The 26578-nt window shown below is 44.8% G+C and overlaps 1 protein-coding gene across 3 annotated transcripts in view; it reads right to left on the reverse strand.

The window, feature by feature from the left end:
• The window catches only part of LOC124619638 (nucleolar protein 4-like), a 436612-nt gene that overhangs the window by 22139 nt on the left and 387895 nt on the right, over positions 1-26578 (reverse strand). The window lies entirely within an intron of this gene.

Below are 26578 nucleotides of genomic sequence, written 5' to 3' on the forward strand. Positions count from 1 at the left end.
AACTATTTTCAGCTTCATTTCAAGAAAGGATTTATTTACATTTGTGGCTATGTTATTATTACACAAATATTTTATGGCCATTCACTTGCTTTCACCACCAACATCACTACAATTACATCACCTTTATCACCAACAAACATACAAAATGTTTACAGTCAGAAAGTAAAACACAGTTAACTCAGTGACCAGTATTTGAAGGACACCGGGAGTGTCTTCTACTAAAGCCAAGAAGGCTTCTCTTTGGATCTGGCACAAACTGAATATGTCTGCCTGCAACTGGTTGTTTCTCCATTCTCTCAACAGAGGCTTCCACAAAACTATTCTCTTGGGTCCAGTTTGTTACATTGCTTGATGTATTTTGAAGGAACTTGTCTGAGTGTGAAGCCTCAGCCATTGTAAAATCGCCACAGCTTCCAGAGGCTGTCACTTCATGTGAGGCTCCCTGCCCACAAACTTTTGGGGTGTTAGCTATCAGAATGTTGTTGTTCAGATCCTGCTCCTTAGTACTACAACCTGTCTGAGGTGGGAAGGAGATTGTGACAGCAACACTATTGGTACCATTTGCACACTGATGCGTCACACTGACACTTCCTGTGCCGAGAGCATGTTCATCCATTTTCTGAGCACCGGCATTCTCCTTGTTCGTGTTGGATGGATAATTAAACTGAGATTGGGGATGATTTAGCACAGTTTGGCCATTAAGCCACTCTCTGCCAGAATTATTATCGTCTACCTCAGTAGTTGACGATATGCCAGCATCGCTGCATACTGTTTGCCACTTGCAGCCAGTGCTAGAGTCTACACATTGTTCACTGCACTGGTGATTTTGGTCACGAGTATGCTGGGCTTCCCTGTTTCCCGCATCCAAAAAGGATGGTAGCTGATTTGTGACACGAGGAAGACTAAAGTCGAGAGGCTGTGTACCATCGCCAGGATTATTTGTCTGCTGTTGGGGAGATTTGGAGGTCACTTCAGAAGAAACAGGTGTGACTGTAACTCCACCTGCTGCCAAACGCCTTGCCCATTCTGGGGTGGTGTCAACAAAGGTGCCATTCGATTCAGTGTCTGGGATTGGACCTCGACGACCTCCTTGATCACTTTCAGTGTTGGAATATGGAGTGCCAAAGTTGTTCATCCTGGAGTTGGTGAATTGTTCGTTCCAGGACGAAATGTAAGTGAACGGCTTGACGTCAACTTGTGAATGGCTACTCGAGCCATTCAATAAGCTGTATGACCTTTCATCACTTGCCAAAGGTGTGTCGTATGGAGTGTAGCAGTTGGTGGAGGCGTACTGCATCCAGCTCAATGGAGACACAAGGTACGATGGCAGGTACGGATAACCCTCTGCCAATGCATACGGCTGGATCATTCCCGTCTGTTTTCTATATGGTGCAATAGCAGTTTCCACACTGCTTTGATTTCCATTGGAGGCATTAGTGTTAGTCACGGAATGCTGTGAAAGTGCTGTTCTACTGCCAGTGTCCATCCAGTCACGGAGATGATCCTTGCTGTCAAGTGGAGGCCTCGCAATAGATCTAGCAGCTGCAGCAGTCATCTGAATAGCAGGGCCTAGACTATTTGCAAGTCCCGCCAAGAATTCAGCATTTCTGGCGTCTACATACGCACTGCTGCTTGCTCTACTCGCCGGTCTGTAGCCACGAACAGCTTCCGATGGAGTCGTATGATACGAAACACCATTGCCAGAAGATGCGTGTGGATTTCTAGAAGCGTACAAATGACTCTGTTCTTGTTTGACAGCTACTGGCTGCTGGAAAACATCACCAAACAGATGTGTTTTTTGCTGTTTCGCCTCATGTCTGTTACAAATGTCAACATTTGAGTTGCTGGTCATTTTGGAGTGGTGAGTCAATGGAAGATGTCCCTGGTAGTTCCCGTCTTGTGCAAATTGCCAGGTTGGTGCAGAATAGCTGCTCGGCGTTCCTGTGGCCGCGTTTGTCGCCTGAGTCTGTGCTCCGACAGTACTACCAAAGGCTGCTTGTTGTATTTCCGGGTAGTGCCCAACACTATGAGAGGTTCCTGGACCATCTGAGTGCTGTGCATTGCCCCAATCAAAGTACGAAAAATTTGCAGATGTTAATGCCTTTGCTTGCTGCTGTTGTAATTGTTGTTGCTGTTGTTGTTGTTGTTGTTGCTGCTGCTGCTGCTGCTGCTGTTGTTGTTGTTGTTGTTGTAGAAGCTGCTGCTGATGATGATAATGAAGATGTTGTTGCTGCTGCTGTTGTAGTTGTTGTAGATATTGCTGCTGCTGCTGTTGTTGTTGTTGCTGTTGTTGTAGATATTGTTGCTGCTGCTGCTGTAGTTGTTGTAGATGTTGTTGTTGTTGTTGCTGCTGCTGCTGCTGTTGTTGCTGCTGTATCCGCTGTTGCTGCTGCTCCAGTAGCTGCTGCTGCTGGATAGCCACGAGAGATGGCCCCGTCGAGATACGCGTTGCCCGGCCCCGGCGACGGATAACCGGAGGTTCTGGTACGGCTGAGTCCGATGCGGAGGGATTCTCAGCGGCCGGGCGGCTATCACTGGTTTCGTCGCTTTGATTGTGAACGATCGGTGCCTCCGTGTCACAGCCGTTCTGTGTCGCGTCGGTATTGGCGTATCCCTCGAAAACTATGCGACACTCGTCGTCGCCTTCCGGAAGCGGCCCTCTGCGGCGTCTGCAGGGCAGACGCTGTGTTTCCTCTACAGTCACCGTGGCGTCGTCATTTTGCGGTGGATCCGGCACCTTCTCGTCGAAGAGCTCTATCTTGCAGTAATCGACGCGTATATTCTTCCACTGCTCCGTATCGAACGCGCTGAGAGTATCAATGTGGCGCTTCGCGGTGTTCACGTGCACATTGTACTTGGCCGCGACCTGCTTGTACGAGAGGCCGTGGTTAACGAAATCGGCGCACATGCGCCATCGGGTGAGGAACGGTATCCTCCTCGGACGGCGTCTCCCGTCCGGAGGTCTCTGCGTCGTCATCGCAACGGCGCCTGCGGCGGCTACACGCGGCACTTGTTCGCCCATCCAGAGCGCGCACTAGACTGAGCGCGCAGCTTCTGCTATCCTCCTACAACCCAGCGGTCTCCCCGCTAGGGCTGCCAACCGACGCCGGCGGAATGTCCCCAGAGGGACGCGCCCGCCGCGAAGCTGCGGCGTCGCCGGCCGACCTGTTGCTCTCCGCGTTCATTCTGGACAGCAGGCTTGTGTTGGTATCTTCGAGATGCCTGTTCACCGCACTAAAACTGTGTTTTGCTTCCAATACAATAAACAGCTCGTGCTTGCACTGTGAGATGCTTATGTTTTTGTGGATTGTTCTTTTATTAACTTGCGACTTACCTTGGCAGCCTTATTTATGTTACTAAATGGCAAACTCGAAGTACGATCAGCCGTTTCCAGTTGCAGGGGTAACAAAAATTTGATTTTCACTATTTCACTTAATTACTGAGCGAACTTAAAAATTTAAAGTGCTGTCGGAATCTACTCACTGATAGGTACAATCTTACGTTAAGGCCACATATTAAACTTAGAAACTGTGTGTACAGTGACAAAAAATTAAAAATAGAAAGTTATATATATATATATATATATATATCAGGGATAGGATAAGGGTACTAAAGGGCACACTTTAAGAGACATGAGCACTTGTTCACCTTCCATATTATGAAACATCTCTTCTACTGCAGGCTCTTTGCTTTTCATATTTTCGGAGGAGGTAGTCGGACCAAAGCAAGAAAAAAATGATTAATAAACGTGGCATCTAAAATGCGTACCTTACGAGCTACAAGAGCTTGTTCAGCAGAGTTTCACGTTAGCGAAGATAAACAAGTGCTCACAGCCCATGTTTCATAGACATTTGTTACTTATTTCTGTATAGGTAACCTGTTCCTAAAATTTGTCGATGTTTTTCTGGGACACACTGTATATTACTAGGTGCCATAACACACGAAGCGCAATTTATGCTTAACTCTGTTCATCCAGTATTTGTGAATGAGAGCACTTAGTGACTTGCAATAAACTAAACAGACAATTTCAAACCTGAACAAAACGTCTTCTCGCTGACACCCCGTACAAAACGATGAAAAGTAAAAAACTTTGTCGATTACTACGTTTTGGCTGGTATGTAGTAAAACTGGCGCATCAGGACTGACGTTTTAATTTATTAGTTCTTTATTAGCAAAACTATTCGGAACACATTTTGCAGATAGTGTCCACGTATATCACTGAATGTGCTTGCAAAATTATATCATTGTACGACGCACAGTTCAAGAAATGTGACGTCATAAATACTGAGCTTTCGTTCAAAACAGAGCTCAAATTACGTACACTATACTCATCCAGTGTTTGATAATCATAGCATTTAGTGACTTCCACAACCCTAATAACATAATTTCTAGCCATTTCTAAACTCTTTCTCGCTTGCATGCTTAAATCAAATATTTAACACATTAACTCATTTGCTAAGTTATCAGAAGTTTGAACCTGCTTTATATTATCAGAAGTTTGAACCTGCTTTACACATGGCACTTCGATTCTTCAAAGAAATGGAGGTTTAGTAGTATTCTTTAAACGAAGTGACACAATGTCTTAATGAGCAACGAAAGTTCCCATTTGCTACTTCCATTAGTCTAGATAGGTATTTCAAAGATGCATCTTTGCATCTACGAGGAGAGCTCATAAAACTGAGTTATCAGCTCGAGAAATAAAGATACGTAATTAATTTTTTGTTTCTCTGCAATCCTGATACACATTTAAACTCCCCCGCCACAGTACCGTAGAATGACTCTAAAGCAGTCATAACAAGACCTAATGATGCGCTACCATAACAACTATGTTAGTTGGAACGTTTTTATCATACATATCAAATTACCACTGAAAAGTATTACTCTAAAAGCTTGCTTAATGTACAGCATTTTCTGCAGATCATTGGGGCCAATATCAGTCATCACAGAATTTGGTGGCTAAACAGCCAACAAATGTATGTCTGTTTTATTACATAAAACACAATCTATGTTCTGTGTACTATTTTATTACATACGACACATCTATGTTCTGTTTAGGCACTACTTAAACCTAAAATATAATCGAGTTACTGAAGATCTAACAACATTTCCGTAAAAAAATGGTCCTGCAAAATGGCCCAAGGCAAAATTTTCAAATAGTGCATAAATAAATTCATCAGTTGAAGGCAACATGGAGTATTTAAATTCATGGCCACTGCGGATCCGATTTCCATCAAAACCATTAAAAAGCAGTAGGTGAAATCACACGGCCATATCTGTCGCAACAAACCAAATTTGTATTTTTTTATTATTTTCAGTCTACTCACGAAGTTTTAAATGAATGAAACGAAACGGGTACACATTTGAAATATCTTAAGTAATTATACAGCAATCACGGACAATTATGGCCAGACAGATGAAAAGTTCACTACTTCTTTATTTAAAGAAGCAAATACGACATTGGTAACAAACTACTGTCAACGCTTATAAAATTAATCAGCAAGAGGGCTGGATCGGCGTTGAATGCACTGGGCTCGTTTTCGGAAATTCAGATTCCCAGTCGACTAGACAAAATACATTTTGTGTAATTTCCCTAAATCAGTTCGATCCGGTGTTAAGACGGCTTTAGTGGTTGATACCGGCGCATGGCAAAAACAGAATATAATCTTAGTAGTGACTAATAATCACAAAAGACCTTAAATAATGTAAATTCTTCGTAACCATACTACTTTTCTGTAGACTTAAAGCAAGTAGTCTACTTACGTAACATAGACATTTTTTGTAATAAATAGGACGGTTTTTCTTTGCCAACTGATGGCAAACCTAAACAGGGCAGCAACAAAATCACTAAATCCCTTCGGGGGAAAGCTGAGATGTTACCATTAAGATGGTGAGCGATTTCGTATCCTACCCATGTTCAACTGCTGTCTTTGAATACTACAGTGTCGAAGATACCTCCAACCTCACACTCTACATTTAAATATTTCTCTGGCGGCTAATAAACAAACGGGGATTAAATAAGGGACTTCAGCTAATGAAAACACCGGTTTACATAAAATGAGACACTAAGGGACTAATGCAGCTTGTAGGTTTCTGCGCACGGGAAATCACACTTGGACGGGACAAATCCGAAAATGTGTGCAATACTGCAATTACTTCCTCCCATATATTAAGTCGCCGTTTGGAGCCTTACTGACGCTGATGCACTGAAAATCACTACTGAAGCGAAACTGTGACTTACAGGGCCAAAATAAAATCATCTGATCGTAACACCTGAGAATATGCGTGAGTGATATAAACTAATTGCAATTGCTACGTACACAATTCATTGGGAAATTTGAAAATAATACGTAGATGCGTGTTCTTCTGTTTAATATTCCTCCCGTATGGTTTCTGGTGCTCAGTGTATTGGATTTTGCCGTCCGACCGTTAGTTGTGCACGAAAACAGGCACCTACATATCAGTGATGTCGCTGCGCGCCCGCGTGGAAATACTGCGCCCCGGAAACATAAGAAAAAGGCGTGTAGCAGAAAATCAGTAGCTGGCTCCGTGCCGTCGCTATAGCAACCGATCGATCGGTACCACCGCTACCTGACAAGTGGGGCTTCAGCGGAGGAGGCGCACCTGTTCCCCGCCCTTGTGGCTACAGCACACATCAACTGTTCATTCCCGGTACAGGCTGCTCGAGGAGTCTCTGTGCGATTGGCGCACTTACCTATATACATCATTAAGGGGCTGATGAATAGCTGACATTACCTCCTAGCACCACGGTGCTCAGAGTTATCACAAACAGGGATGTGTTCGATGATCATAGACACTGTCGAAGCCGGGAGGTTAAAAAATCGATGTTTCAATATCGAAAATGAAATCTTGGAAACATCTTCACACCCACGTTAAAGACAAAACATCTACCTTTTTCCAATTAAATCCATCCTTGCTCGGGGAGACGACAGGCCTACAGCAGGATGTAATAGGTGTAAGAGTAGATATTTCTATTGGTGACAGAGGACTGTGTACTGAACAACATTACTTCAGTATTTACCTCGTCAGCAGACTAATAATTATAGCCATTACAAGTCGTATGTTTTTAGGTTGGTTAGTACTTCCAAGTACATTTGGCAACAGCGTGCCATTAATGCTTGTTTTCCTCTCGGCAGCAAGTCGGGTGTTGAAATGTGGACGCAAAACGGTTAGTCTATGATAGACGCAGTCCATTTAGTAGTGCAGTACGACCATGCAGAAAACATCACGTCGTACTATTTGTGACGTGTTTGTGGAAAGACTGTTCTACACATTAAAAAAAAACAGTCAACGCATTGACGTGTGGTAACGTTAAGGTACCATAATAAAAATGTCTGCATTGATACCGGTTATACCGCGTATAACCAGCAATAAATAAACCAACAGCTGTATTTCCATCTCTGATAAATCAGAAATGAAAATATTGCTGTAGTTTTATTTATAGTTGGTTACAAAAATATCAACCTGTCATTTTTTCCCTTCATTTAAAAGAATCTTTTTCTTCTGAACGTGTCTCGTGTGACCAGTGCAATACATTCGCGACTTGCCAAATGTGGCAATGGGGTCAGAAGAGTGAAATATTTTTGAACGAGCTATGGCGAGAACATTGCCCACATTTACAGATTTATTCATTCAGTTCATGATTTTGTGGTGTCGAGTAATGTTTATCCGCACTGATTGGAATTGTTTTAAATGTTTGTAATGATAGTCCGCATCAAGTAAGTAAAAAGTCGACAATGAAACCAAAATCAGCACCTATGATCTTAGACAGACTGGTCGTAAAGCAAAATGCTGAACAGGGAATAAATTGGAAAAAATTAGATAAAATAAAATAAAATGAGTACTTGGTAAGAGTACTTCAGTAGGCATCAAATATGGAGAGTGATACACAAACCAATTAAAAGAATTATCACTGTAACTACAGAATATATGAGGAACTTAAGCAATATTTATAAGATAAACAGAAACGAATAGATGCAGGAAAATGGAGGAGTGTGAAGGAAAACACAGTAAATGCCATCTCTGAGAGTGTGGTGATACTGCATTTCAAAATATAAAAAGTTGAACAATATACAAATAAAAGAAGCAAACAGGAAAATCATTAACATTATACTCAAACTGTGCCTATGTAACAGTTTGCATTAAATAAATGAACCAAATAAATTTATTTACTGTCCAACTTTTCAATTTTCACTGCATTATGACCGCACTGTCAAAGACGTTATTTGCTGTATGTTTCAGCTTCAATCTAGATGTGTAACGTCTTTTCCAAGACATTACACATCTTTTCCAGTGTCGTTTACAAACATTGTAACTTATTTGGCGACAATAGTCAGTAAATGTCTGAAGATGGCCTTGTAAGCCGAAAATCGGTTAACATAATAAAAGTAATACTGTAGAACAAAAGCAGACTAGCGCTTTTCATTTATTATAATGTTGGTCTACCACGAATCGACGGAAGATTTAGTAAATTTACTTAGTAAATTTCAAGAACCAAATTTAAGCGGTGAATCTAGGAATATAATACCAACAGTAGAGGCTGCGAATACAAGATTAGACTAACTACAGCCCGCACAAAGGCGTTAAGCAATCACTCTTCAACGAGCTCTATACACGAATGGGGCGGGAAAAGTCTTAATACGTCGTACAATGGGAAGTACCCTCTACCAAGCACTTCACAGTGTGTATGTAGTTGTAGATATACAGGATGTCCCAAAACACAGCGACAGACTTTAGAGACAGGTTCCTTACACCAAAACAAGACAAAAATCTCTAGTAAACATGGGCTCTGAAATGCATACCCTAATAGCTTTGAGCACTTGTTCATCTTCAGTACAATGCAAGACATCTCTTCTACTGCAAGGACTTTGCTTCCCATATTTCGGGAGGAGGTAGTACGGCCCAAATCCAGAAAATATGTCCAGTTAAAATGGAGTCTAAAATGCATACTTTAACAGCTACAGGCGACTGTTCATCTTCGCTAGTGTGAAAAACATTCCTTCTACTGGACAAGCGCTAATAGCTCTGAAGATACGAATTTTAGAGCCCATGTTGACTAATTTTTTTCTTGTTTTCGTCCATTCTACCTCCTCCCAAAATACGGAAAGCAAAGAGCCTCAAGTAGAAGAGAACTGTTTCACAATATCGAAGGTGAAATGTTCATAGCTTTTAAGGTAGGCCTATGCATTTCAGAGTCCATGATCACTAGACACCATTTTATTGTTTCGGTGGAAAGAACCTGTCCCTAAAGCTTATCAGTAATTTTTATACCCTGCAGTTGTAGACTTAATGTGAGTGATGAAATAGTGCAACGACGTTTAGGAACACTGGTGTATCCTAGCCGCTACAGTGCGTGACAGTCTCTCCTTCCACGCAATGATTTCTTTCACTAAATTATGTTTACATAACTCCAGAGGAAATGAGAATGGCGGTGGTAAGACGGTGGGGCTACATTGAGAGAAGCAGTATGCTGTTGGAAGCACCAGTCTTCCTCGACTGCCGTAGCCATAACAGACCGCATACACTTCCGCTACCTCAGAATAGCTTTGTACGATGTGTGCACGCCCTGTAACTAAACATTGCTCCGTTCGTGACGTCTGTCGTTCGTGGCAGGCAAGAGAAACGTAGCGATGTCCGATTTCCAATGTTGTCGACGAATCCAGTAGAAAAGATCCTAACAAATGAGTCTGTTTCTCAGCAATAGCAGGAAATTCCTTCACTGTCCATATAGAGTACAGAATTCTGTTCCTAACGTGTGGATGTTTGCTAGCCACAGTGAGAGAAATGAGTCTACGGCGAGACATGGGCACGGCAAATACATTCTACATTATCAGTTCTGTTTGATTCAGTCAATAGATCAAAGACATTTCAAGGGAGTTTCATGCATACTTTCATAGCTAACGTTACAATTCTGTAGGGGAATCGCCAACTTTGAGCAATACTGACGCGTTATGGCATGTCTGCTTTTTTGTCCTAGGTTGCGAGGACGTATTCTTTGTCTTAAACAGTGATTAATGAAAAAGAAACCCAATTGGCGAAGAAGAACAGGCCTATGTTCGAACATCAGAAATTGCCTCGAAGAAACGCTCTATTGCCACACAGCACGGATTCGGAAAATATCGTTGGTTGTGAAACACAACCAGCTCTTTATTCACACAGAGTAATGAGTGCCACTGACAGGGGATCTCCAACTGATTTCTTACTTCCAGCTTTTCAGAAGGCGTTTTCCAGCGTTCCTTACAAGCGGATTCTAATTAAAATGCGTCACTATTATCGTCTCAGTTGTGTGACTGGATTCGTGATTTCCTTCCAGAAAGGTCATAGTGATATCTGGGGTTCCTCAGAGCAGTATTCCTTAGTTCAATGAAATGGATAGTGTCTTTTGAAATGAGGTCATAAGATCTACATCTACAAACATGCTCCTCAAGCCGCCGTAGGCGGAGGGTACCACGTACCACTAGACCTAATAGTCATTTCCTTTCCCTCTCCACTCGCAAAGAGTGCCAGGGGAAAACGACTGTCTATAAGCTTCTGTAAGAGCCCTAATTTCTCTTGTTTGTTAACGGCAGTAGGATAGCTCTGCAGTCTGGCTCAAATGCCGGTTCTCTAGATTTCCTCAACAGTGCCCATTTGAGTTACCGAAGCATCTTCGTAAACCTCGCGTGCTGATCGAAACTGCTGGTAACAAATCTGGCATCACGGTTTTGAATTGTTTCGTCGTTTTCCTTTAAGCCGACAAAGTGGGAATCCCAAACAATCGAACAGTACTGAATAATGGCTCGCACTAGCGTTCTACACGCCGTCTCTCTTACGCATGAGCTACATTTTCCCAAAACTCTTCAAATAAAACGAAGTCGACTGTTTGGCTTCCCTTATTCGCTTGACCTAGCACCATGTGACTTTTATCTATTCACCAAGGTCAACTCTGGATTAAGAGGAACAAGATTTCAGCCCGTTGAAGCAGTGAAAGAAAAAGCGCCACGCGTCATCAAAGATCTCGCAGGGGAAGACTTCCATCACTGTCTCCTTCAATGGAAAATTCGTACGGAGCGTTGCAGGGATACGGGAGGGGTGTATACGGAGGTTGACAATAACTAAATACGTATGTTTTTGAAATAAAATGCTTCACAGCAATAGTCCCGTTCTATTGTAGCATCAACTCATTTGCTCGGTGTTAGCAGAGTCCCCACTTGCTAGGACAATTTTAACGTTCCTGTCGCCCACCGTTGTTAGGGTCTGAGAACGGCCAGTGCACTGAGAAATGGCTGTTCCCCAGTGGCGTCCGCTCTTTTGACGACGGGGGTAAGACAGTATGGGAGTAGCATGAGCTAACAATAAACCCCCTCTTCTGCATCTCGCTCCGACCACGACACGCCGCTATCAACACCACTGCTTCGAGCCGCCTCGCTTAGAAGAAACGCCTGGTCGGACGCGGCTGAGGGCACTAAATCATGTGAGCAGCAAGTCACGCGCTTTGAAACCCCGTTTACTGCGCAGTTTCTTACCAATCGTAAAAACGCCCTGGCGCCAGCGGACCGCTCGCCATCCTTTCAGCCAGGGCAATGAATGGATAACCTCTAGGGCCTCCTAGCGTCAACCCAATCGTTCTGGGACAGATGTTTTCATGATTTCGCAATTTTATTTTATTTCAAGTTTTGTGAGCGGATTCCCTTCGAGACGCCACAGTCGTCGGTAAACGTGACGAGTGGCGTGAGAAGTGGTGTAGCAGATACACTGTAGCGGCGTGGTATGCGTGTATGGTTCAAATGGCTCTGAGCACTATGGGACTTAACAGCTGAGGTCATCAGTCCCCTAAACTTAGAACTACTTAAACCTAACTAACCTAAGGACATCACACACAACCATGCCGTAGGCAGGATTCGAACCTGCGACCGTAGCGGTCGCGCGGTTCCAGACTGAAGCGCCTAGAACCGCTCGGCCACACCGGCTGACGGAATGCGCGTAACTCGACGTCAACAGAAGTGGTTCGGCCTTACTAAAGCGATACAACGTCTTCTTCGGACGATGAAGATGTTCAGCTTCCATCAACATGACTTATGTCAATCAACAAAAGTCTAACAACGTTACTACCATCTTAATGTAAGCAAACGTGGTACTTATAAAGTGTTTAGAGTTGAATACACCGCCAGAGCTGTGGCCGAGCGGTTCTAGGCGCATGTGTGTCGTGTTTGGCCGGCCGAAGTGGCCGAGCGGTTCTAGGCGCTAGTCTGGAAGCGCGCGACCGCTACGGTCGCAGGTTCGAATCCTGCCTAGGGCATGGGTGTGTGTGTGTCCTTAGCTTAGTTAGGTTTAAGTAGTTCTAAGTTCTAGGGGGACTGATGACCTCAGATGTTAAGTCCCATATTGCTCAGAGCCATTTGAACCATTTTATCGTGTTGTCAAGTTTTCATTTATTAACTTACATATTTCATTCCTGCCCTTTTTGTGGAGAGATAGGGTTTTAAGAGATAGAAGTTTGTTCAGCTGTAGGTGGTGTTGTGCTTTAGTGGCTGAGTTCATTTGGGATGATTTGTGGGTCTTGATTATTTTCTTCTTTCCGCATCTTTTCGGTATCTGAGGAAGTGACTAAGAGGCGTAGACAGCGCCCTCCGCCGCCTTGCACAAGAAGTTTTACTGCAAACAGTTACAAGCGTCATTCACTTTCAGTAGCCCTGTTGATTATGAAGTTACGAGCGCTGGTGCACACCACAAAATACTCGTCCATTTGCAGACTATCACGGGTAATAAACCTTATTTCGTAAACAGTTTGGGTGACTTACACGGCATTTAGGAATGGTGAGCATGCAGACTAAATTCACAAGGAACGAAATAAGCAGCGAAATCGGTGGCTGACTGACGGTCATGTTTAACTGAAACGTGGCCATCAGAAGTTTCTGCGAACTATAAAACAGCTTCATGAAAAAAGGAATAAATGGTAGCATAAAATGTTGCCGGGAGACATCGTGAGGTACCATTCGTCTTACTGGAAAAGCATTTGTTTCTTCTCGCACACTTGTATCTTCCCATCTGAGTTTATGACTGGTGCGTTTCTCTGCTTGTGACAGACCTCACATTCAGCAGATTAATTTTGTTTTCTTCAAAAAATGCAGGTATTTCTAATTGTGTGAAGGGCAAAAAATTATGAGGTTGCTAGCGGTGAGGTTGATGCTGGTGACAATTTAAATGGTGAATATGAGGATGATGATAACGAGGAGGAGCAGGAGGAGAAGAACAAGGAGGAGCAACAGAAGTCTTTTACTCTTCGCAGAGTTACGGGGGATTGCTATAGATGGCATAACTCTGACTCAAGAACCAACACAAAGCTTTAACTTGTCACTGTCTGCGCTCCATTTGGGCACCAGTGCTCAGGGGTGCCTGACTGGTTGAACTGCAGCTCCATGCCACTCATCAGTCCTAATGATGTTTTCGTGCAGGTCTCCATACCAGTGGTTTACCAACTACCGTTCCCACTTCAGCATAACTGATGTGCCCGCATCACCGACGACCTCCGTTATAAAGCATACACTATCCGATCAACAGTATCTGGACAACTACTGTTTGTTGGTGTTGTGGTCTTCAGTCCTGAGACTGGTTTGATGCAGCTCTCCATGCTATTCTATCCTGTGCAAGCTTCTTCATCTCCCAGTACCTACTGAAGCCTACATCCTTCTGAATCTGCTTAGTGTATTCATCTCTTTGTCTCCCTCTACGATTTTTACCCTCCATGCTGCCCTCCAGTACTAAATTGGTGATCCCTTGATGCCTCAGAACATGTCCTACTAACCGATCCCTTCTTCTGGTCAAGTTGTGCCACTATTAGTGGCCATTAAAATGCGTTGCGTCTTTCAGACGACTTGTATCCCGCTGTGGACACTCAGTGAGGTACCTGTAAGTCTGTGGTGGAATGGTGGCCCATTCTTCCTCAAAAGTCGAAACCAGAGAAGATTGTGTAGCTGGATGCTGAGGTCTGGAGCGAAGTAAACGTTCACAAGAATGCAAGGCTCACTTTATCGAAACTGATATCATTCTGCGAAGTAAATACTGCAATTGACGACAAGCATCAATGCAATAGAATTAACCAGCACATTCAGAACAATAAACATTCAAAGAACACTGAAATTCGCAAGTCGAAAGCTAAGAAAAGTACTCTGGCACACGCCGTGGCTTCAGAATCTGAAACGCACAGGTCATTGGTTGAGTTTACTGTGAATATTGCCATGGAGCTAGTCCGATCAGAAGTTCCAATCCACAAGGTAAATAATGCTGCATTCAAATCATTTCTTGAGAAATAAACACAAAGGTCAATACGGGACGACAGCACTCTGACAAAAAGTTACGTACAGTCTATTTACGAGAATATTTAGAGAAAACATAACAGGCAGTCGGTAAATACGAAATAGGTTTCGTTTTAAACTACCGATCTGAGCTGCAAACATATACTGAATCAGTTGGTTTTTTCCATTATCTAGAGAATGGGTAAAACCTATGCTTTTTGAAATGTACCAACTCGATAAGACAAATTCCTGCTCGATAAAGCAATCATTCAACGACTCATGTATGAAATTTTGGCCATGGGCATAAAGTACGAAAAAGTCAGGCTTCAAGCACGCTACGTCCTCTCAGCATATACCCCAACCTCAACCATGTGACACGTATTGCACATGGGTTACACCCTGCTGGCGAAAGTATCAGAAAGAATTACTGCACGGTAGACTCTATTGCTGCTGTGAAGAAGATTCCGGTAAAGGCTCCCAGTCGTCAAGTTTCGTTATCAAGAAATGACAGATCTCCACCTTCTACATTTTCCTGTCATCACGAAAAATGTTCAAATGTATGTGAAATCTTTTGGGACGTAAGTGCTAAGGTCATCAGTCCCTAAGCTTACACACGACTTAAACTAAATTAACCTAAGGACAAACACACACACCCATGGCACGGAAGGACTCGAACCTCCGTCGGGACCAGCCGCACAGTCCACAACTGCAGCGCCTTAGACCGCTCGGCTAATCCCGCGCGGCCCTGTCATCACAAGGCGGCCCACTTGAATAAGATGCGTAGACCTCTGGTGCTAAAACTTAGGTGAAATCAAACACGTCATATGTGCCCTGGACTCATTTACACCCACCAGCCCATCACATCATACACATCCACTCCCAGTTGCCCTTTCTCACTCACTCATTCAGCCCAACCCATTCTCATTATCTCCTTGTGTCGCTCTCCGTCATTGTCTCCTGTGTCACAGCCACTGTACACTTTGTTCTGTCTTACCACTATAGCTCCTCTAACTGTCACTGTCTCCCTTTCTGCTCTCTTTTACTGTTAATATCTAATTCATTCATTCCTATTGCTGCTGTTTCTTCTCAATGTCACCAACTCTCTTTTCCTCGTTGTCATTGCCATACACTCTCTTAACACTGACTCTCACCCACTTCCACTTTCTCTGTATTTCTCTCCCCCTGGCACTGTCTTCTTCACTCTTTTCCCAGCACTGTTCTGTCAATGTCAGCTGTGTTCCACTGCACTTGTGTCCCTCTTTTTCCCTCAATCTGCCACTGTCTCCTTCGTTCTCTCTATAACACAACCACTGTCTACTATCTTCCAGTATTTCCTACTGTACCATCTCTTTACCACTGTCACTGTCTCCTCTCTGAGCATAAAAAAGAGAAAATATGTTCGCAGACCAAAATTTTTGGGAAAATTTTTTTAAGTTGCTGAGGATGGTAGAACTAGGCAGTTGGTACCCCACTTTTCAGTCGGAGTCTTTTAAATTAACAGGGACGAATTCGCATTTTTTGTGCTCCGATAGGATCTTTTTTCAACTGGTCCCCTATGTTTCCTTTCTGTGGCAGGGCATGTAATTCATATGAAAAGTAATGTACTGGTGAGTAAAATTTAGATAGTTCAGTTATGTGAAATCGAAATAACGCGAACTAATTTTACATTTCACAGTGGATTTTAAGTATAAAAAAAATCCGCATGTGCTTCAGTACTATAACCCCGTGACGGTTCCCAGGTGATACCGGAGACAAGAAGAAAATTTTCAGTTGTACATGATCGTGATCTTAGAGATACATCGTAAAAACCAGAGTCATCTCCTGCGCATAGACGTCTCGGAATCCGCGGGTGGGTTTTGGTACCCAAAAAACAAGTTATTGGAGGGTCCCACGATAACGGGCACAGACTTTTGAAAACTGGGTGCTGGCTCTTCTAGATAAATACCTAGTGGACGTACCGTTAAAATTTGAGTAATTTGCTGCGGTTATTTGTAATTTAGACTTCCCCTGACACAGGATTTTACGTGAAAAGTAGGGTAATTTTGAACCTCTGTATCTTGGAAACGGATATATACATCAAAAGCATTTTCAAGGCTTTCGAGATCGGGCCTTTAGGAATATATCGCACAAAGTTCAGCCATTTGCTGTGTATAGCCGTCTTGGAATCCTCGGCTGGGTTTCAGTCTGCTGGTGACGACGAAATTATGATAAAAATATCCTTTTTCTTGAGTTTTCCGAGGAACCACCGTAGAACCCCACCGTAGAACACATGAAATGCAAAAGGAACCAACCGATTTGCTCCATTCGCGTATGCAGGAGGAAGTGTGTAACACTCATACTTTGACCTTGTACTATAGGGTAGCGACACTAAGACAATCCTTCTGTTGGGTACGCAAATGGCCCCTAGCCCAACATCTATCCAAAACACATGGCCCTAACTTTTTATCACTAAATGACCCGAAGTATGAGCATCGGAAAGGCTCATTATTATGCGCGGTGTTTTGGAACATATGCTGCCGCATGCATACCAACAACAGAACCCTGTAAAAAGACAAAAAATATAATGTAGCTTGTTAAACCCAAATAAATTTCGCCAACAACTTTTTGCATGTACTACTGGCCATTAAAATTGCCACACCAAGAATAAATGCAGATGATAAACGGGTATTCATTGGACAAATATATTATACTAGAACTGACATGTGATTACATTTTCACGCAATTTTGGTGCATAGATCCTGAGAAATCACTACCCAGAACAACCCCCTCTGGCCGTAGTAACGGCCTTGATACGCCTGGGCATTGAGTCAAACAGGGCTTGGATGGCGTGTACAGGTACAGCTGCCCATGCAGCTTCAACACGATACCACAGTTCATCAACAGTAGTGACTGGCGTATTGTGACGAGCCAGTTGCTCGGCCACCATTGACCAGACGTTTTCGACTGGTGAGAGATCTGGAGAATGTGCTGGCCAGGGCAGCAGTCGAACATTTTCTGTATCCAGAAAGGACCGTACAGGACCTGCAACATGCGGTCGTGCATTATCCTGCTGAAATGACGGGTTTCGCAGGGATCGAATGAAGGGTAGAGCCACGGGTCGTAACACATCTGAAATGTAACGTCCACTGTTCACAGTGCCGTCAATGCGAACAAGAGGTGACCGAGACGTGTAACCGATGGCACCCCATACCATCGCCAGTATGGCGATGACGAAGACACGCTTCCGACGTGCGTTCACCGCGATGTCGCCAAACACGGATGCGACCATCATGATGCTGCAAACAGAACCGAGATTCATCCGAAAAAAATGACGTTTTGCCATTCGTGCAGCGAGGTTTGTCGTTGAGTACACCATGGCAGGCTCTCCTGTCTGTGATAGAGCGTCAAGTGTAACCGCAGCCATGGTCTCCGGGCTGATAGTCCATGCTGCTGCAAACGTCGTCGAAGTGTTCGTGCAGATGGTTGTTACCTTACAAACGTCCCCATGTGCCGACTCAGGGATCGAGACGTGGCTGCACGATCCGTTACAGCCATGCAGATAAGATGCCTGTCATCTCGACTGCTAGTGATCGAGGCCGTTGGGATCCAGCACGGCGTTCCGTATTACCCTCCTGAACCCACCGATTCCATATTCTGCTAACAGTCTTTCGATCTCGACCAACGCGAGAAACAATGTCGCGATACGATAAACCGCAATCGCGATAGGCTACAATCCGACCTTTATCAAAGTCGGAAACGTGATGGTACGCATATCTCCTCCTTACACGAGGCATCACAACAACGTTGCCGGCCGCGGTGGTCTCGCGGTTCTAGGCGCTCAGTCCGGAGCCGCGCAACTGCTACGGTCGCAGGTTCGAATCCTGCCTCGGGCATGGATGTGTGTGATGTCCTAAGGTTAGTTAGGTTTAAGTAGTTCTAAGTTCTAGGGGACTGATGACCACAGATGTTAAGTCCCATAGTGCTCAGAGCCATTTGAACCATTTGAACAACAACGTTTCACCAGGCAACGCCGGTCAACTGCTGTTTGTGTATGAGAAATCGGTTGGAAACTTTCCTCATGTCAGCACATTGTAGGTGTTTCCACCTTGTGTGAATGCTCTGAAAAGCTAATCATTTGCATATCACAGCATCTTCTTCCTGTCGGTTAAATTTCGCGTCTGTAGCACGTCATCTTCGTGGTGTAGCAACTTTAATGGCCAGTAGTGTATTTCAGAATTCCCTCCCCCCTTTCCTGACCATAATTTGCACCTTCAAATCATGTCACTAATGATGACCGTGACTGCGGTAGTCACAGCTGTATGTGCTACCGAGGCCGCCTCTGCGCCGGCGCGCCTGCGGCAGAGTCCATCCAGCCAGTGCAGCCGCAGCCCAGCAGCGCCCGTCGTTCCAGTTGGGAGCAAAAGCTGTGTTCGGCGCGAGGCGAGGCGACGCGACCCGGCCGTTGGTTGCCTCCATCGATCTGTCTGTCGTGTGGGAAGGGCGGTCGGATTTCTCGGAAACACGCGGCCGGGCGCGTTGTGCGGCGCTGGGGGAGGCGGCGGGCGGTGGTAGGCGGCACTATTCATATCCGGCGGCCGGGGCTCGGCACGGCAGAGCTGCCGCAAGTCGATAAACACAGCTCGACGCGCGGACCCACCTGCCGCGCGCTCTTCCAGTCGGCCGCTTCCGTCGGCGCACTTCGGTAATCGAATTGCTAGTCGCAAATCGGGTAACCAGATGCCTGGTGCGTCGCCAAATCTGTTTTTCGCGGCAGATCTAGTTTCGCTAGTTTCCCAGGACTCGAATCCGGTTCTCTGAGTTAATCGGCCTTCCCGCCTCTCGTCGCACCCTCCACCGCCACATACGCTCTTGCTTCTTCTCCGGCTGATTTTTCCGCAAAAAATAGCATTATACGGTAGGTACGTTAAAGAACACACAATATTTACACAAAGCTAGTGAGACACCCCTACCAGGGTGGTCTGATACGACTGGTAAAAAAAGCAAAACGTTTGTTTCGTAAACAACTCACCTTACTTCTCGACATAATCTCCTTTGAGGGACATACACTTGGTCCAGCTTTTTCATCCCCTCGGATAAATACGTACTGTCAAACTACACAAGCCGGCCGGGAATGGCCTAGCGGTTCTAGGCGCTCCAATCTGGAACCGCGTGATCGCTACGGTCGCAGGTTCGAATCCTGCCTCGGGCATGGATTTGTGTGATGTCCTTAGGTTAGTTAGGTTTAACTAGTTCTAAGTTCTAGGGAACTGATGACCTCTGAAGTTAAGTCCCATAGTGCTCAGATTCCAGTCGGGCGCTTCCGTCGGCGCACTTCGGTAATTGACTTGCTAGTCGCAAATCGGGTAACCAGATGCCTGGTGCGTCGCCAAATCTGCTTTTCGCGGCTGATCTAGTTTCGCTAGTTTCCCAGGACTCGAATCCGGTTCTCTGAGTTAATCGGCCTTCCCGCCTCTCGTCGCACCCTCCACCGCCACATACGCACTTGCTTCTTCTCCAGCCGATTTTTCCGCAAAAAATAGCATTATACGGTAGGTATGTTAAAGAACACACGGCATTTACACAAAACTAGTGACACACTCCTACGAGGGAGGTGTGATAAGACTGGTAAAAAATATACACTTGGTCCAGCGATCCTCCAGCTTTTTCATCCCCTCGGAAAAATACGTATTGCCAAACTCAGCAAAATACACTGACGTGACGGAAGACATGGGATAGCGACATGCACATACAGGGTGTTTCAAAAAGGTACGGCCAAACTTTCAGGAAACATCCCTCACACACTAAGAAAGAAAACATATTATGTGGACATGTGTCCGGAAACGCTTACTTTCCATGTTAGAGTTCATTTTATTACTTCTCTTCAAATCACATTAATCATGGAATGGAAACACACAGCAACAGAACGTACCAGCGTGACTTCAAACACTTTGTTACAGGAAATTTTCAAAATGTCCTCCGTTAGCGAGGATACATGCATCCACCCTCCGTCGCATGGAATCCCTGATGCGCTGATGCAGTCCTGGAGAATGGCGAATTGTATCACAGCCGTCCACAATACGAGCACGAAGAGTCTCTACATTTGGTACCGGGGTTGCGTAGACAAGAGCTTTCAAATGTCCCCATAAATGAAAGTCAAGAGGGTTGAGGTCAGGAGACCGTGGAGGCCATGGAATTGGTCCGCCTCTACCAATCCATCGGTCACCGAATCTGTTGTTGAGAAGCGTACGAACACTTCGACTGAAATGTGCAGGAGCTCCATCGTGCATGAACCACATGTTGTGTCGTACTTGTAAAGGCACATGTTCTAGCAGCACAGGTAGAATATCCCATACGAAATCATGGCGGTGAATCGAGGAAGTACGGTACATACTGACGAAACTAAAATGGGCTCTAAAATGGAAATTCAGCGTTTCCGGACACATGTCCACATAACATCTTTTCTTTATTTGTGTGTGAGGAATGTTTCCTGAAAGTTTGGCCGTACCTTTTTGTAACACCCTGTATACAGGGTGAAAAGTATTTGAACCGACAAACTCTGGGAGGTTGTAGGGGACATCAAAACAAATGCTTTTCCCTAACGTCATTTTTTCCTATGAGGAGTATTTAAACCGGTAGAGGAAGATTTCTCTGACGGCAAATTAATTAAACCAACAAACACTTTTCCATTTTTTTATGACCAAGAGACAACAACTAGGTAGCAGATACGGCCCAATTAAACAGTCTCCAACGACACCGACCCACACATTAACGAAGAACCGCACTTGATGAGCGCTAGTAACCGTGGCATGGGGGTTATCCTCACTCCAAACATGCGAATTGTGCATGTTGAAGACTCCATCACGCCCGAACGTTGCTTCATCGGTAAACAACACAGAGGTTGGAAATGTAGGATCAACTGGTTCCAGGTTGTGGACACGCTGTAAGTGAAATGGAAGTAACAATTGCTCTCGAAAGACTGTTCTTACATTCGTCTGATTCGTCCCCATGTGACGTGCAATTGCACGAGTGCTGATTGAAGGATCCCGCTCCACATGCTGCAAGACAGCTTCCTCAACTTGCAGCGTTCTTACCGTGCGACGGCGTCCCTATCCAGGTAATCTGCTAAATGACCCGGTCTCACGCAGACGTTGGTGCACAGCAGCAAAGGTCGTATGATGCGGGATACGGCGATTAGGATATTGCTGTTGATAAACCTGCTGTGCACCTCGTCCATTGTGGTGCGCTACGTAGTACGCACCAACCATATCAGTGTACTCTCTCCAGGTGTATCGCTCCATTAGTAAACAGAGACAATGCACTGCTACACTGGTGGACAGCAGTTGCCTACAACTGAAGAGCGTAATACTCCCTCTAACTACTCAAGATCGTAATACGGTCTCTAACAACTGAAGAGCGTAATACGGCCTCCAACGGTTTAAATAATCCTCGTAGGAAAAAATGACATTAGGGAAAAATATTTGTTTTGATGTCCCCCACAACCTCCCAGAGTTTGTCGGTTTAACTACTTTTCACCCCGTATAGGATGACGGCAGTATCGAGCATACAAGGTATAAAAGGGCTGTGCGTTGACAGAGCTGTCATTTGCGCCCACGTGATTCATGTAAAAAGGTTTCCGATGTGACTACGGCCACACGACGAGAATTAACAGTTTTTGGACGCGGAATGGTAGTTGGAGCTAGACGGATGGGACATTCCGTTTCGGAAATCGTTAGGGAATTCAATATTACGAGATCAACAGTGTCAAGAGGGTGCTGAGAATACCCAATTTCACGCATTACTTCTTGGGAAAGCTGCCATAAAGAAAAGAAAAGAAAGATAAATAGCAAACAAAGAAAACCATCTAAAAGGAAAGAGACAAAAACAAAACACGATCAACTATGACCTGCCTCCACGTGGCGGGACACGGGCAACGGTGCGATCGGATGTGGGAACTGGTGTGGAGGTTCAGCCATATCAGCGCCCATATACCGATCGCAGCGGCTAAGTGGTCAATAAAGACCCACCTTAAGCAATTAGGTGGTGGGTCGTAAAATCAGGGCGGCAAGTGAAAAAAAAATCCTCTCACCACGGACGGCTTCACTTAACGGCCGAGAGCAGCGGCATTTGCATTGCGTTCACAGTGCTAACAGACAAGCAACAATGCGGGAGCCGGCCGAAGTGGCCGTGCGGTTAAAGGCGCTGCAGTCTGGAACCGCAAGACCGCTACGGTCGCAGGTTCGAATCCTGCCTCGGGCATGGTTGTTTGTGATGTCCTTAGGTTAGTTAGGTTTAACTAGTTCTAAGTTCTAGGGGACTAATGACCTCAGCAGTTGAGTCCCATAGTGCTCAGAGCCATTTGAACCATTTGAACAATGCGGGAAGTAACCGCAGAAATCAATGTGAGGCGTACGACGAACGTATCCGTTACGACAGTGTGCCAGTGGGCTATGGCAGCATGCGACCAACGCGGGTGTCTTTCCTAACACCACGACATCGGCTGCGGCGCCTTTCTTGGGCTCGTGACCATATCGATTGTACCCTAGATGACTGAAAAACCATAGCCTGGTAAGATGAGTCATGATTTCAATTGGTAAGAGCTGATGGTTGGGTTCGTGTAGCGCAGACCCCACGAAGTGAAGGGTCCAAGTTGTCAACAAGGCACTGTGGAAGCTGATAGAGCCTTCATAATGGTGTGCCCAATGTTTAAATGGAATGGACTGGGTCCTCTGGCTCAACTGAACCGATTATTGACTGAAAATTCTAGAGCTACATCTACACCTACATTATACCCCGCAAGCCACCCAACGGTGTGTGGCGGAGGGCACTTTACGTGCCACTGTCATTACCTCCCTTTCCTGTTCCAGCCGCGTATGGTTCGCGGGAAGAACGACTGCCGGAAAGCCTCCGTGCGCGCTCGAATCTCTCTAATTTTACATTCGTGATCTCCTCTGGAGGTATAAGTAGGGGGAAGCAATATATTCGATACCTCATCCAGAAACGCACCCTCTCGAAACCTGGACAGCAAGCTGGATGCAGAGCGCCTCTCTTGCAGAGTCTGCCACTTTGCTAAACATCTCCACAACGCTATCACGCTTACCAAATAACCCTGTGACGAAACGCGCCGCTCTTCTTTGGATCTTGTCTATCTCCTCTGTCAACCCGACCTGGTATGGATCCCACACTGGTGAGCAATACTCAAGTATACGTCGAACGAGTGTTTTGTAAGCCACCTCCTTTATTGATGAACTACATTTTCTAACGACTCTCCCAATGAATCTCAACCTGGCACCCGCCTTACCAACAATTAATTTTATATGACCATTACACTTCAAATCGTTCCGTACGCATACTCCCAGATATTTTACAGAAGTAACCGCTACCAGTGTTTGTTCTACTATCATATAATCATACAATAAAGGATCCTTCTTTCCATGTATTCGCAATACATTACATTTGTCCATGCTAAGGGTCAGTTGCCACTCCCTGCACTAAGTGCCTATCCGCTGCAGATCTTCCTGCATTTCGCTGCAATTTTCTAATGCTTCAACTTCTCTGTATACTCTGTTTGGCGACTTGGAGATCATTTGCAGCCATTCATGGACCTCACGTTCCCAAACAACGATGGAATTTTTATGGGTGACAACGTGCCATTTCAACGAGTCACAATTGTTTGCAATTAGTTTGAAGAACATTCTGGATAGCTGCGCATGGTCTAGGGCGTCTTGTCGCAGTTCGCGCGGCTCCCTCCGTCGGAGGTTCGAGTCCTCCCTCGGGCATGTGTGTGTGTGTGTGTGTGTGTGTGTGTGTGTGTGTGTGTGTGTGTGTGTGCGTGCGTGTTGTCCTTAGTGTACAAGCCTAGGCACCGATAACCTCAGCAGTTTGGTCCCATAGGAACTTACCACAAATTTCCAACATTCTGGACAATTCGAGCGAATGATTTGGACACCCAGTTCGCCCGACTAGAATCTCATCAAACATTTACGGGACATGATCGAGAGGTCAATTCGTGCACAAAGTCCTGCACCGGCAACACTTTCGCAACTATCGACGGCTACAGAGGTGGCATGCTCAGTACTTCTGCAGGGTGCTTCTAACGTCTTGTTGACTCCATTCCACGTCTGATTCCTGCACTACGCCAGGCAAAAGGAGGTCCGACACGATAGTAGGACGTAACCCATGACTTTTATCACGTCAGTGTCCTCGTTGACTGCAACTATATCTCCCTTATTTCACGAAAATTTCTTCCGAGCGAGCCAAAGTTTCAAATTAGGGGAAAGGAGGAAGTCACTTGGGCCTAAGTCTGGTGAGTAGGGTGGATGAGGAACCAATTCAAGGCTCTATTCATGCACTTTTTCCATTGTTATCGCTGATGTGTGGGACGGTGCATTATCTTTGTCAAAGAGCACCCATTTGCGTGCCAACCTTGTTCTTTTTTCAGCCAAACCAAGTTTCGATTGACCCAACAGTGAAGCATAATAGGGTCCAGTTATCGTTCTGCCTTTTTCCAAACAATCTTTGAGGATTATTCCTTACGATTGCCAAAAAACAACGGCCATCATCTTACCAGTTGATATAACCATCTTTGCCTTCTTCGGTGTACTTTCACCAGCCTTTGTCCACTGATTTAACTGCCGTTTTGACTCGGATTTGTCATGAGGGTTCCAAGATTCATAAAAAGTCATAAATCATCAGATTTTCACTGTATTTTCCATTTCGAGACCGATCGTTTCTTACTTTTCAAATAACCGTCATACATAGGTGCACAGGGACTGCCCAAAAAATTCAAGCCGTACGTGAAGTACAATTATACCACCGTGAGAAGTGAAATGCTAAAATCCAAAATACCACATATGCGGTCGGAAATCAGCTGGCACAGGACCGGCGCATCTGTCATTGACATCGAGAGGCAAAAGTTGAATTTTGTGCGCTCCTCAAATTGCGTGTCGCCTCGAGGGAAGGTTCCTTGCCCTTTCTGGTAAAGAAAAGCTCAAATGGCATTACCGTCTGGGAGACCCCGTCCAGGGTAGTTCTTTCATCTAGTGCAAGTCTTCTTATTCACCGCCATTTCGGTGAGAGTGTCAGTAGTGAGGACAAGAAGATGAAGATTTGGTCAAGTGAAAAGTGTTGTCATTGTGTCAGTCAGAAAATAAAATAAATTACGATCACTTTTGATGGTAAAAAATTTGGTATTACAGTTCTTCTTCCAGCAGTTCCAGTCTTCTTCATCACTGGTTATTGTAAGGTAAAACATCACTACGCTACTCCACCTGTCGAGAAAGTTGGACAGCTTGTCTGGGTACACGTTGCAGAGGGCCTAAATTTCACAACCCAATCCGTATCTTCTCTTGATTTCCTTTCATACAACTTCGCCCCTTTCCCATTTTAATGCCCTCAAATCTTTTGCCTTCTTTCACTTCTTGTTCTTCTCCTCCACTCCTCCTTTTCTTTGGTATCCCCCCGCCCCTTAGAAACGGCGCCATGGGCAGGCGTCCCGGCTAACATACGCCACTGTAGACTGACTATCGCACGTACGAACTACACAGAAAGTTTTCTTGGTGGAGGACTGAAACAAGCCACATGGTGAGATGAGCAATTGCTGGACTAGTATTTAAAGACATTTCTGCATTAAGAAAATATTCCGCCTGTATATCAGCCTTTCTGAGTCAGAAGCTACCATCCTTGCTTATAGTGGAGTCGGTTTTGTCGATAAATTACACATTATATAGTGAAAAGTTGTAAATACAGTAAGCAATCACTTAATTACGTTAATTCCCAAATTAGCTGGACAGCTGGAAGCCACGGATAAAAAAACATGAAACGGCACTGCGTCGTTACAGTGGGACATTCCTTCCTCCGTTATTCTCTTTCGTAGTCACAGCTTCTTTAACGAAATGTCTTTGGTAAGCTCGTCTTGCTACACTTCAGTGGTTATTAGAGGTCGCAAATTTAATTAAAGGCACCGGAAATAATTTTTAGGGAGAAAGAAAACTTCTAAAGGTAAACGAGGTAAGTCTTAAGAACTGTGACCGCGTGCCTGGTACAACCACCACGTCCCTCTTTCGGTTTCAGTACTGTTTGATTACTGTTTCTTCTAATTTAATATAAGTGCACAGCTTATTTTCAATAAACCTGATGCTCGACACTTGTGATTATAGTCACAGTTCATTATGCTAAAGTTTCATCTTATGCTCGCCACTACGTTTACAATACTATTTTCATTGTTGTTAGTATCATTCTGTAAATGTCCACAGGACAATTATGAAACAAAGTTATCAAAATAACAAAAGCTGAAATGAAATATTGTTTAC

Source organism: Schistocerca americana, chromosome 6 (assembly GCF_021461395.2).
Source record: "Schistocerca americana isolate TAMUIC-IGC-003095 chromosome 6, iqSchAmer2.1, whole genome shotgun sequence".
NCBI lineage: Eukaryota > Metazoa > Arthropoda > Insecta > Orthoptera > Acrididae > Schistocerca > Schistocerca americana.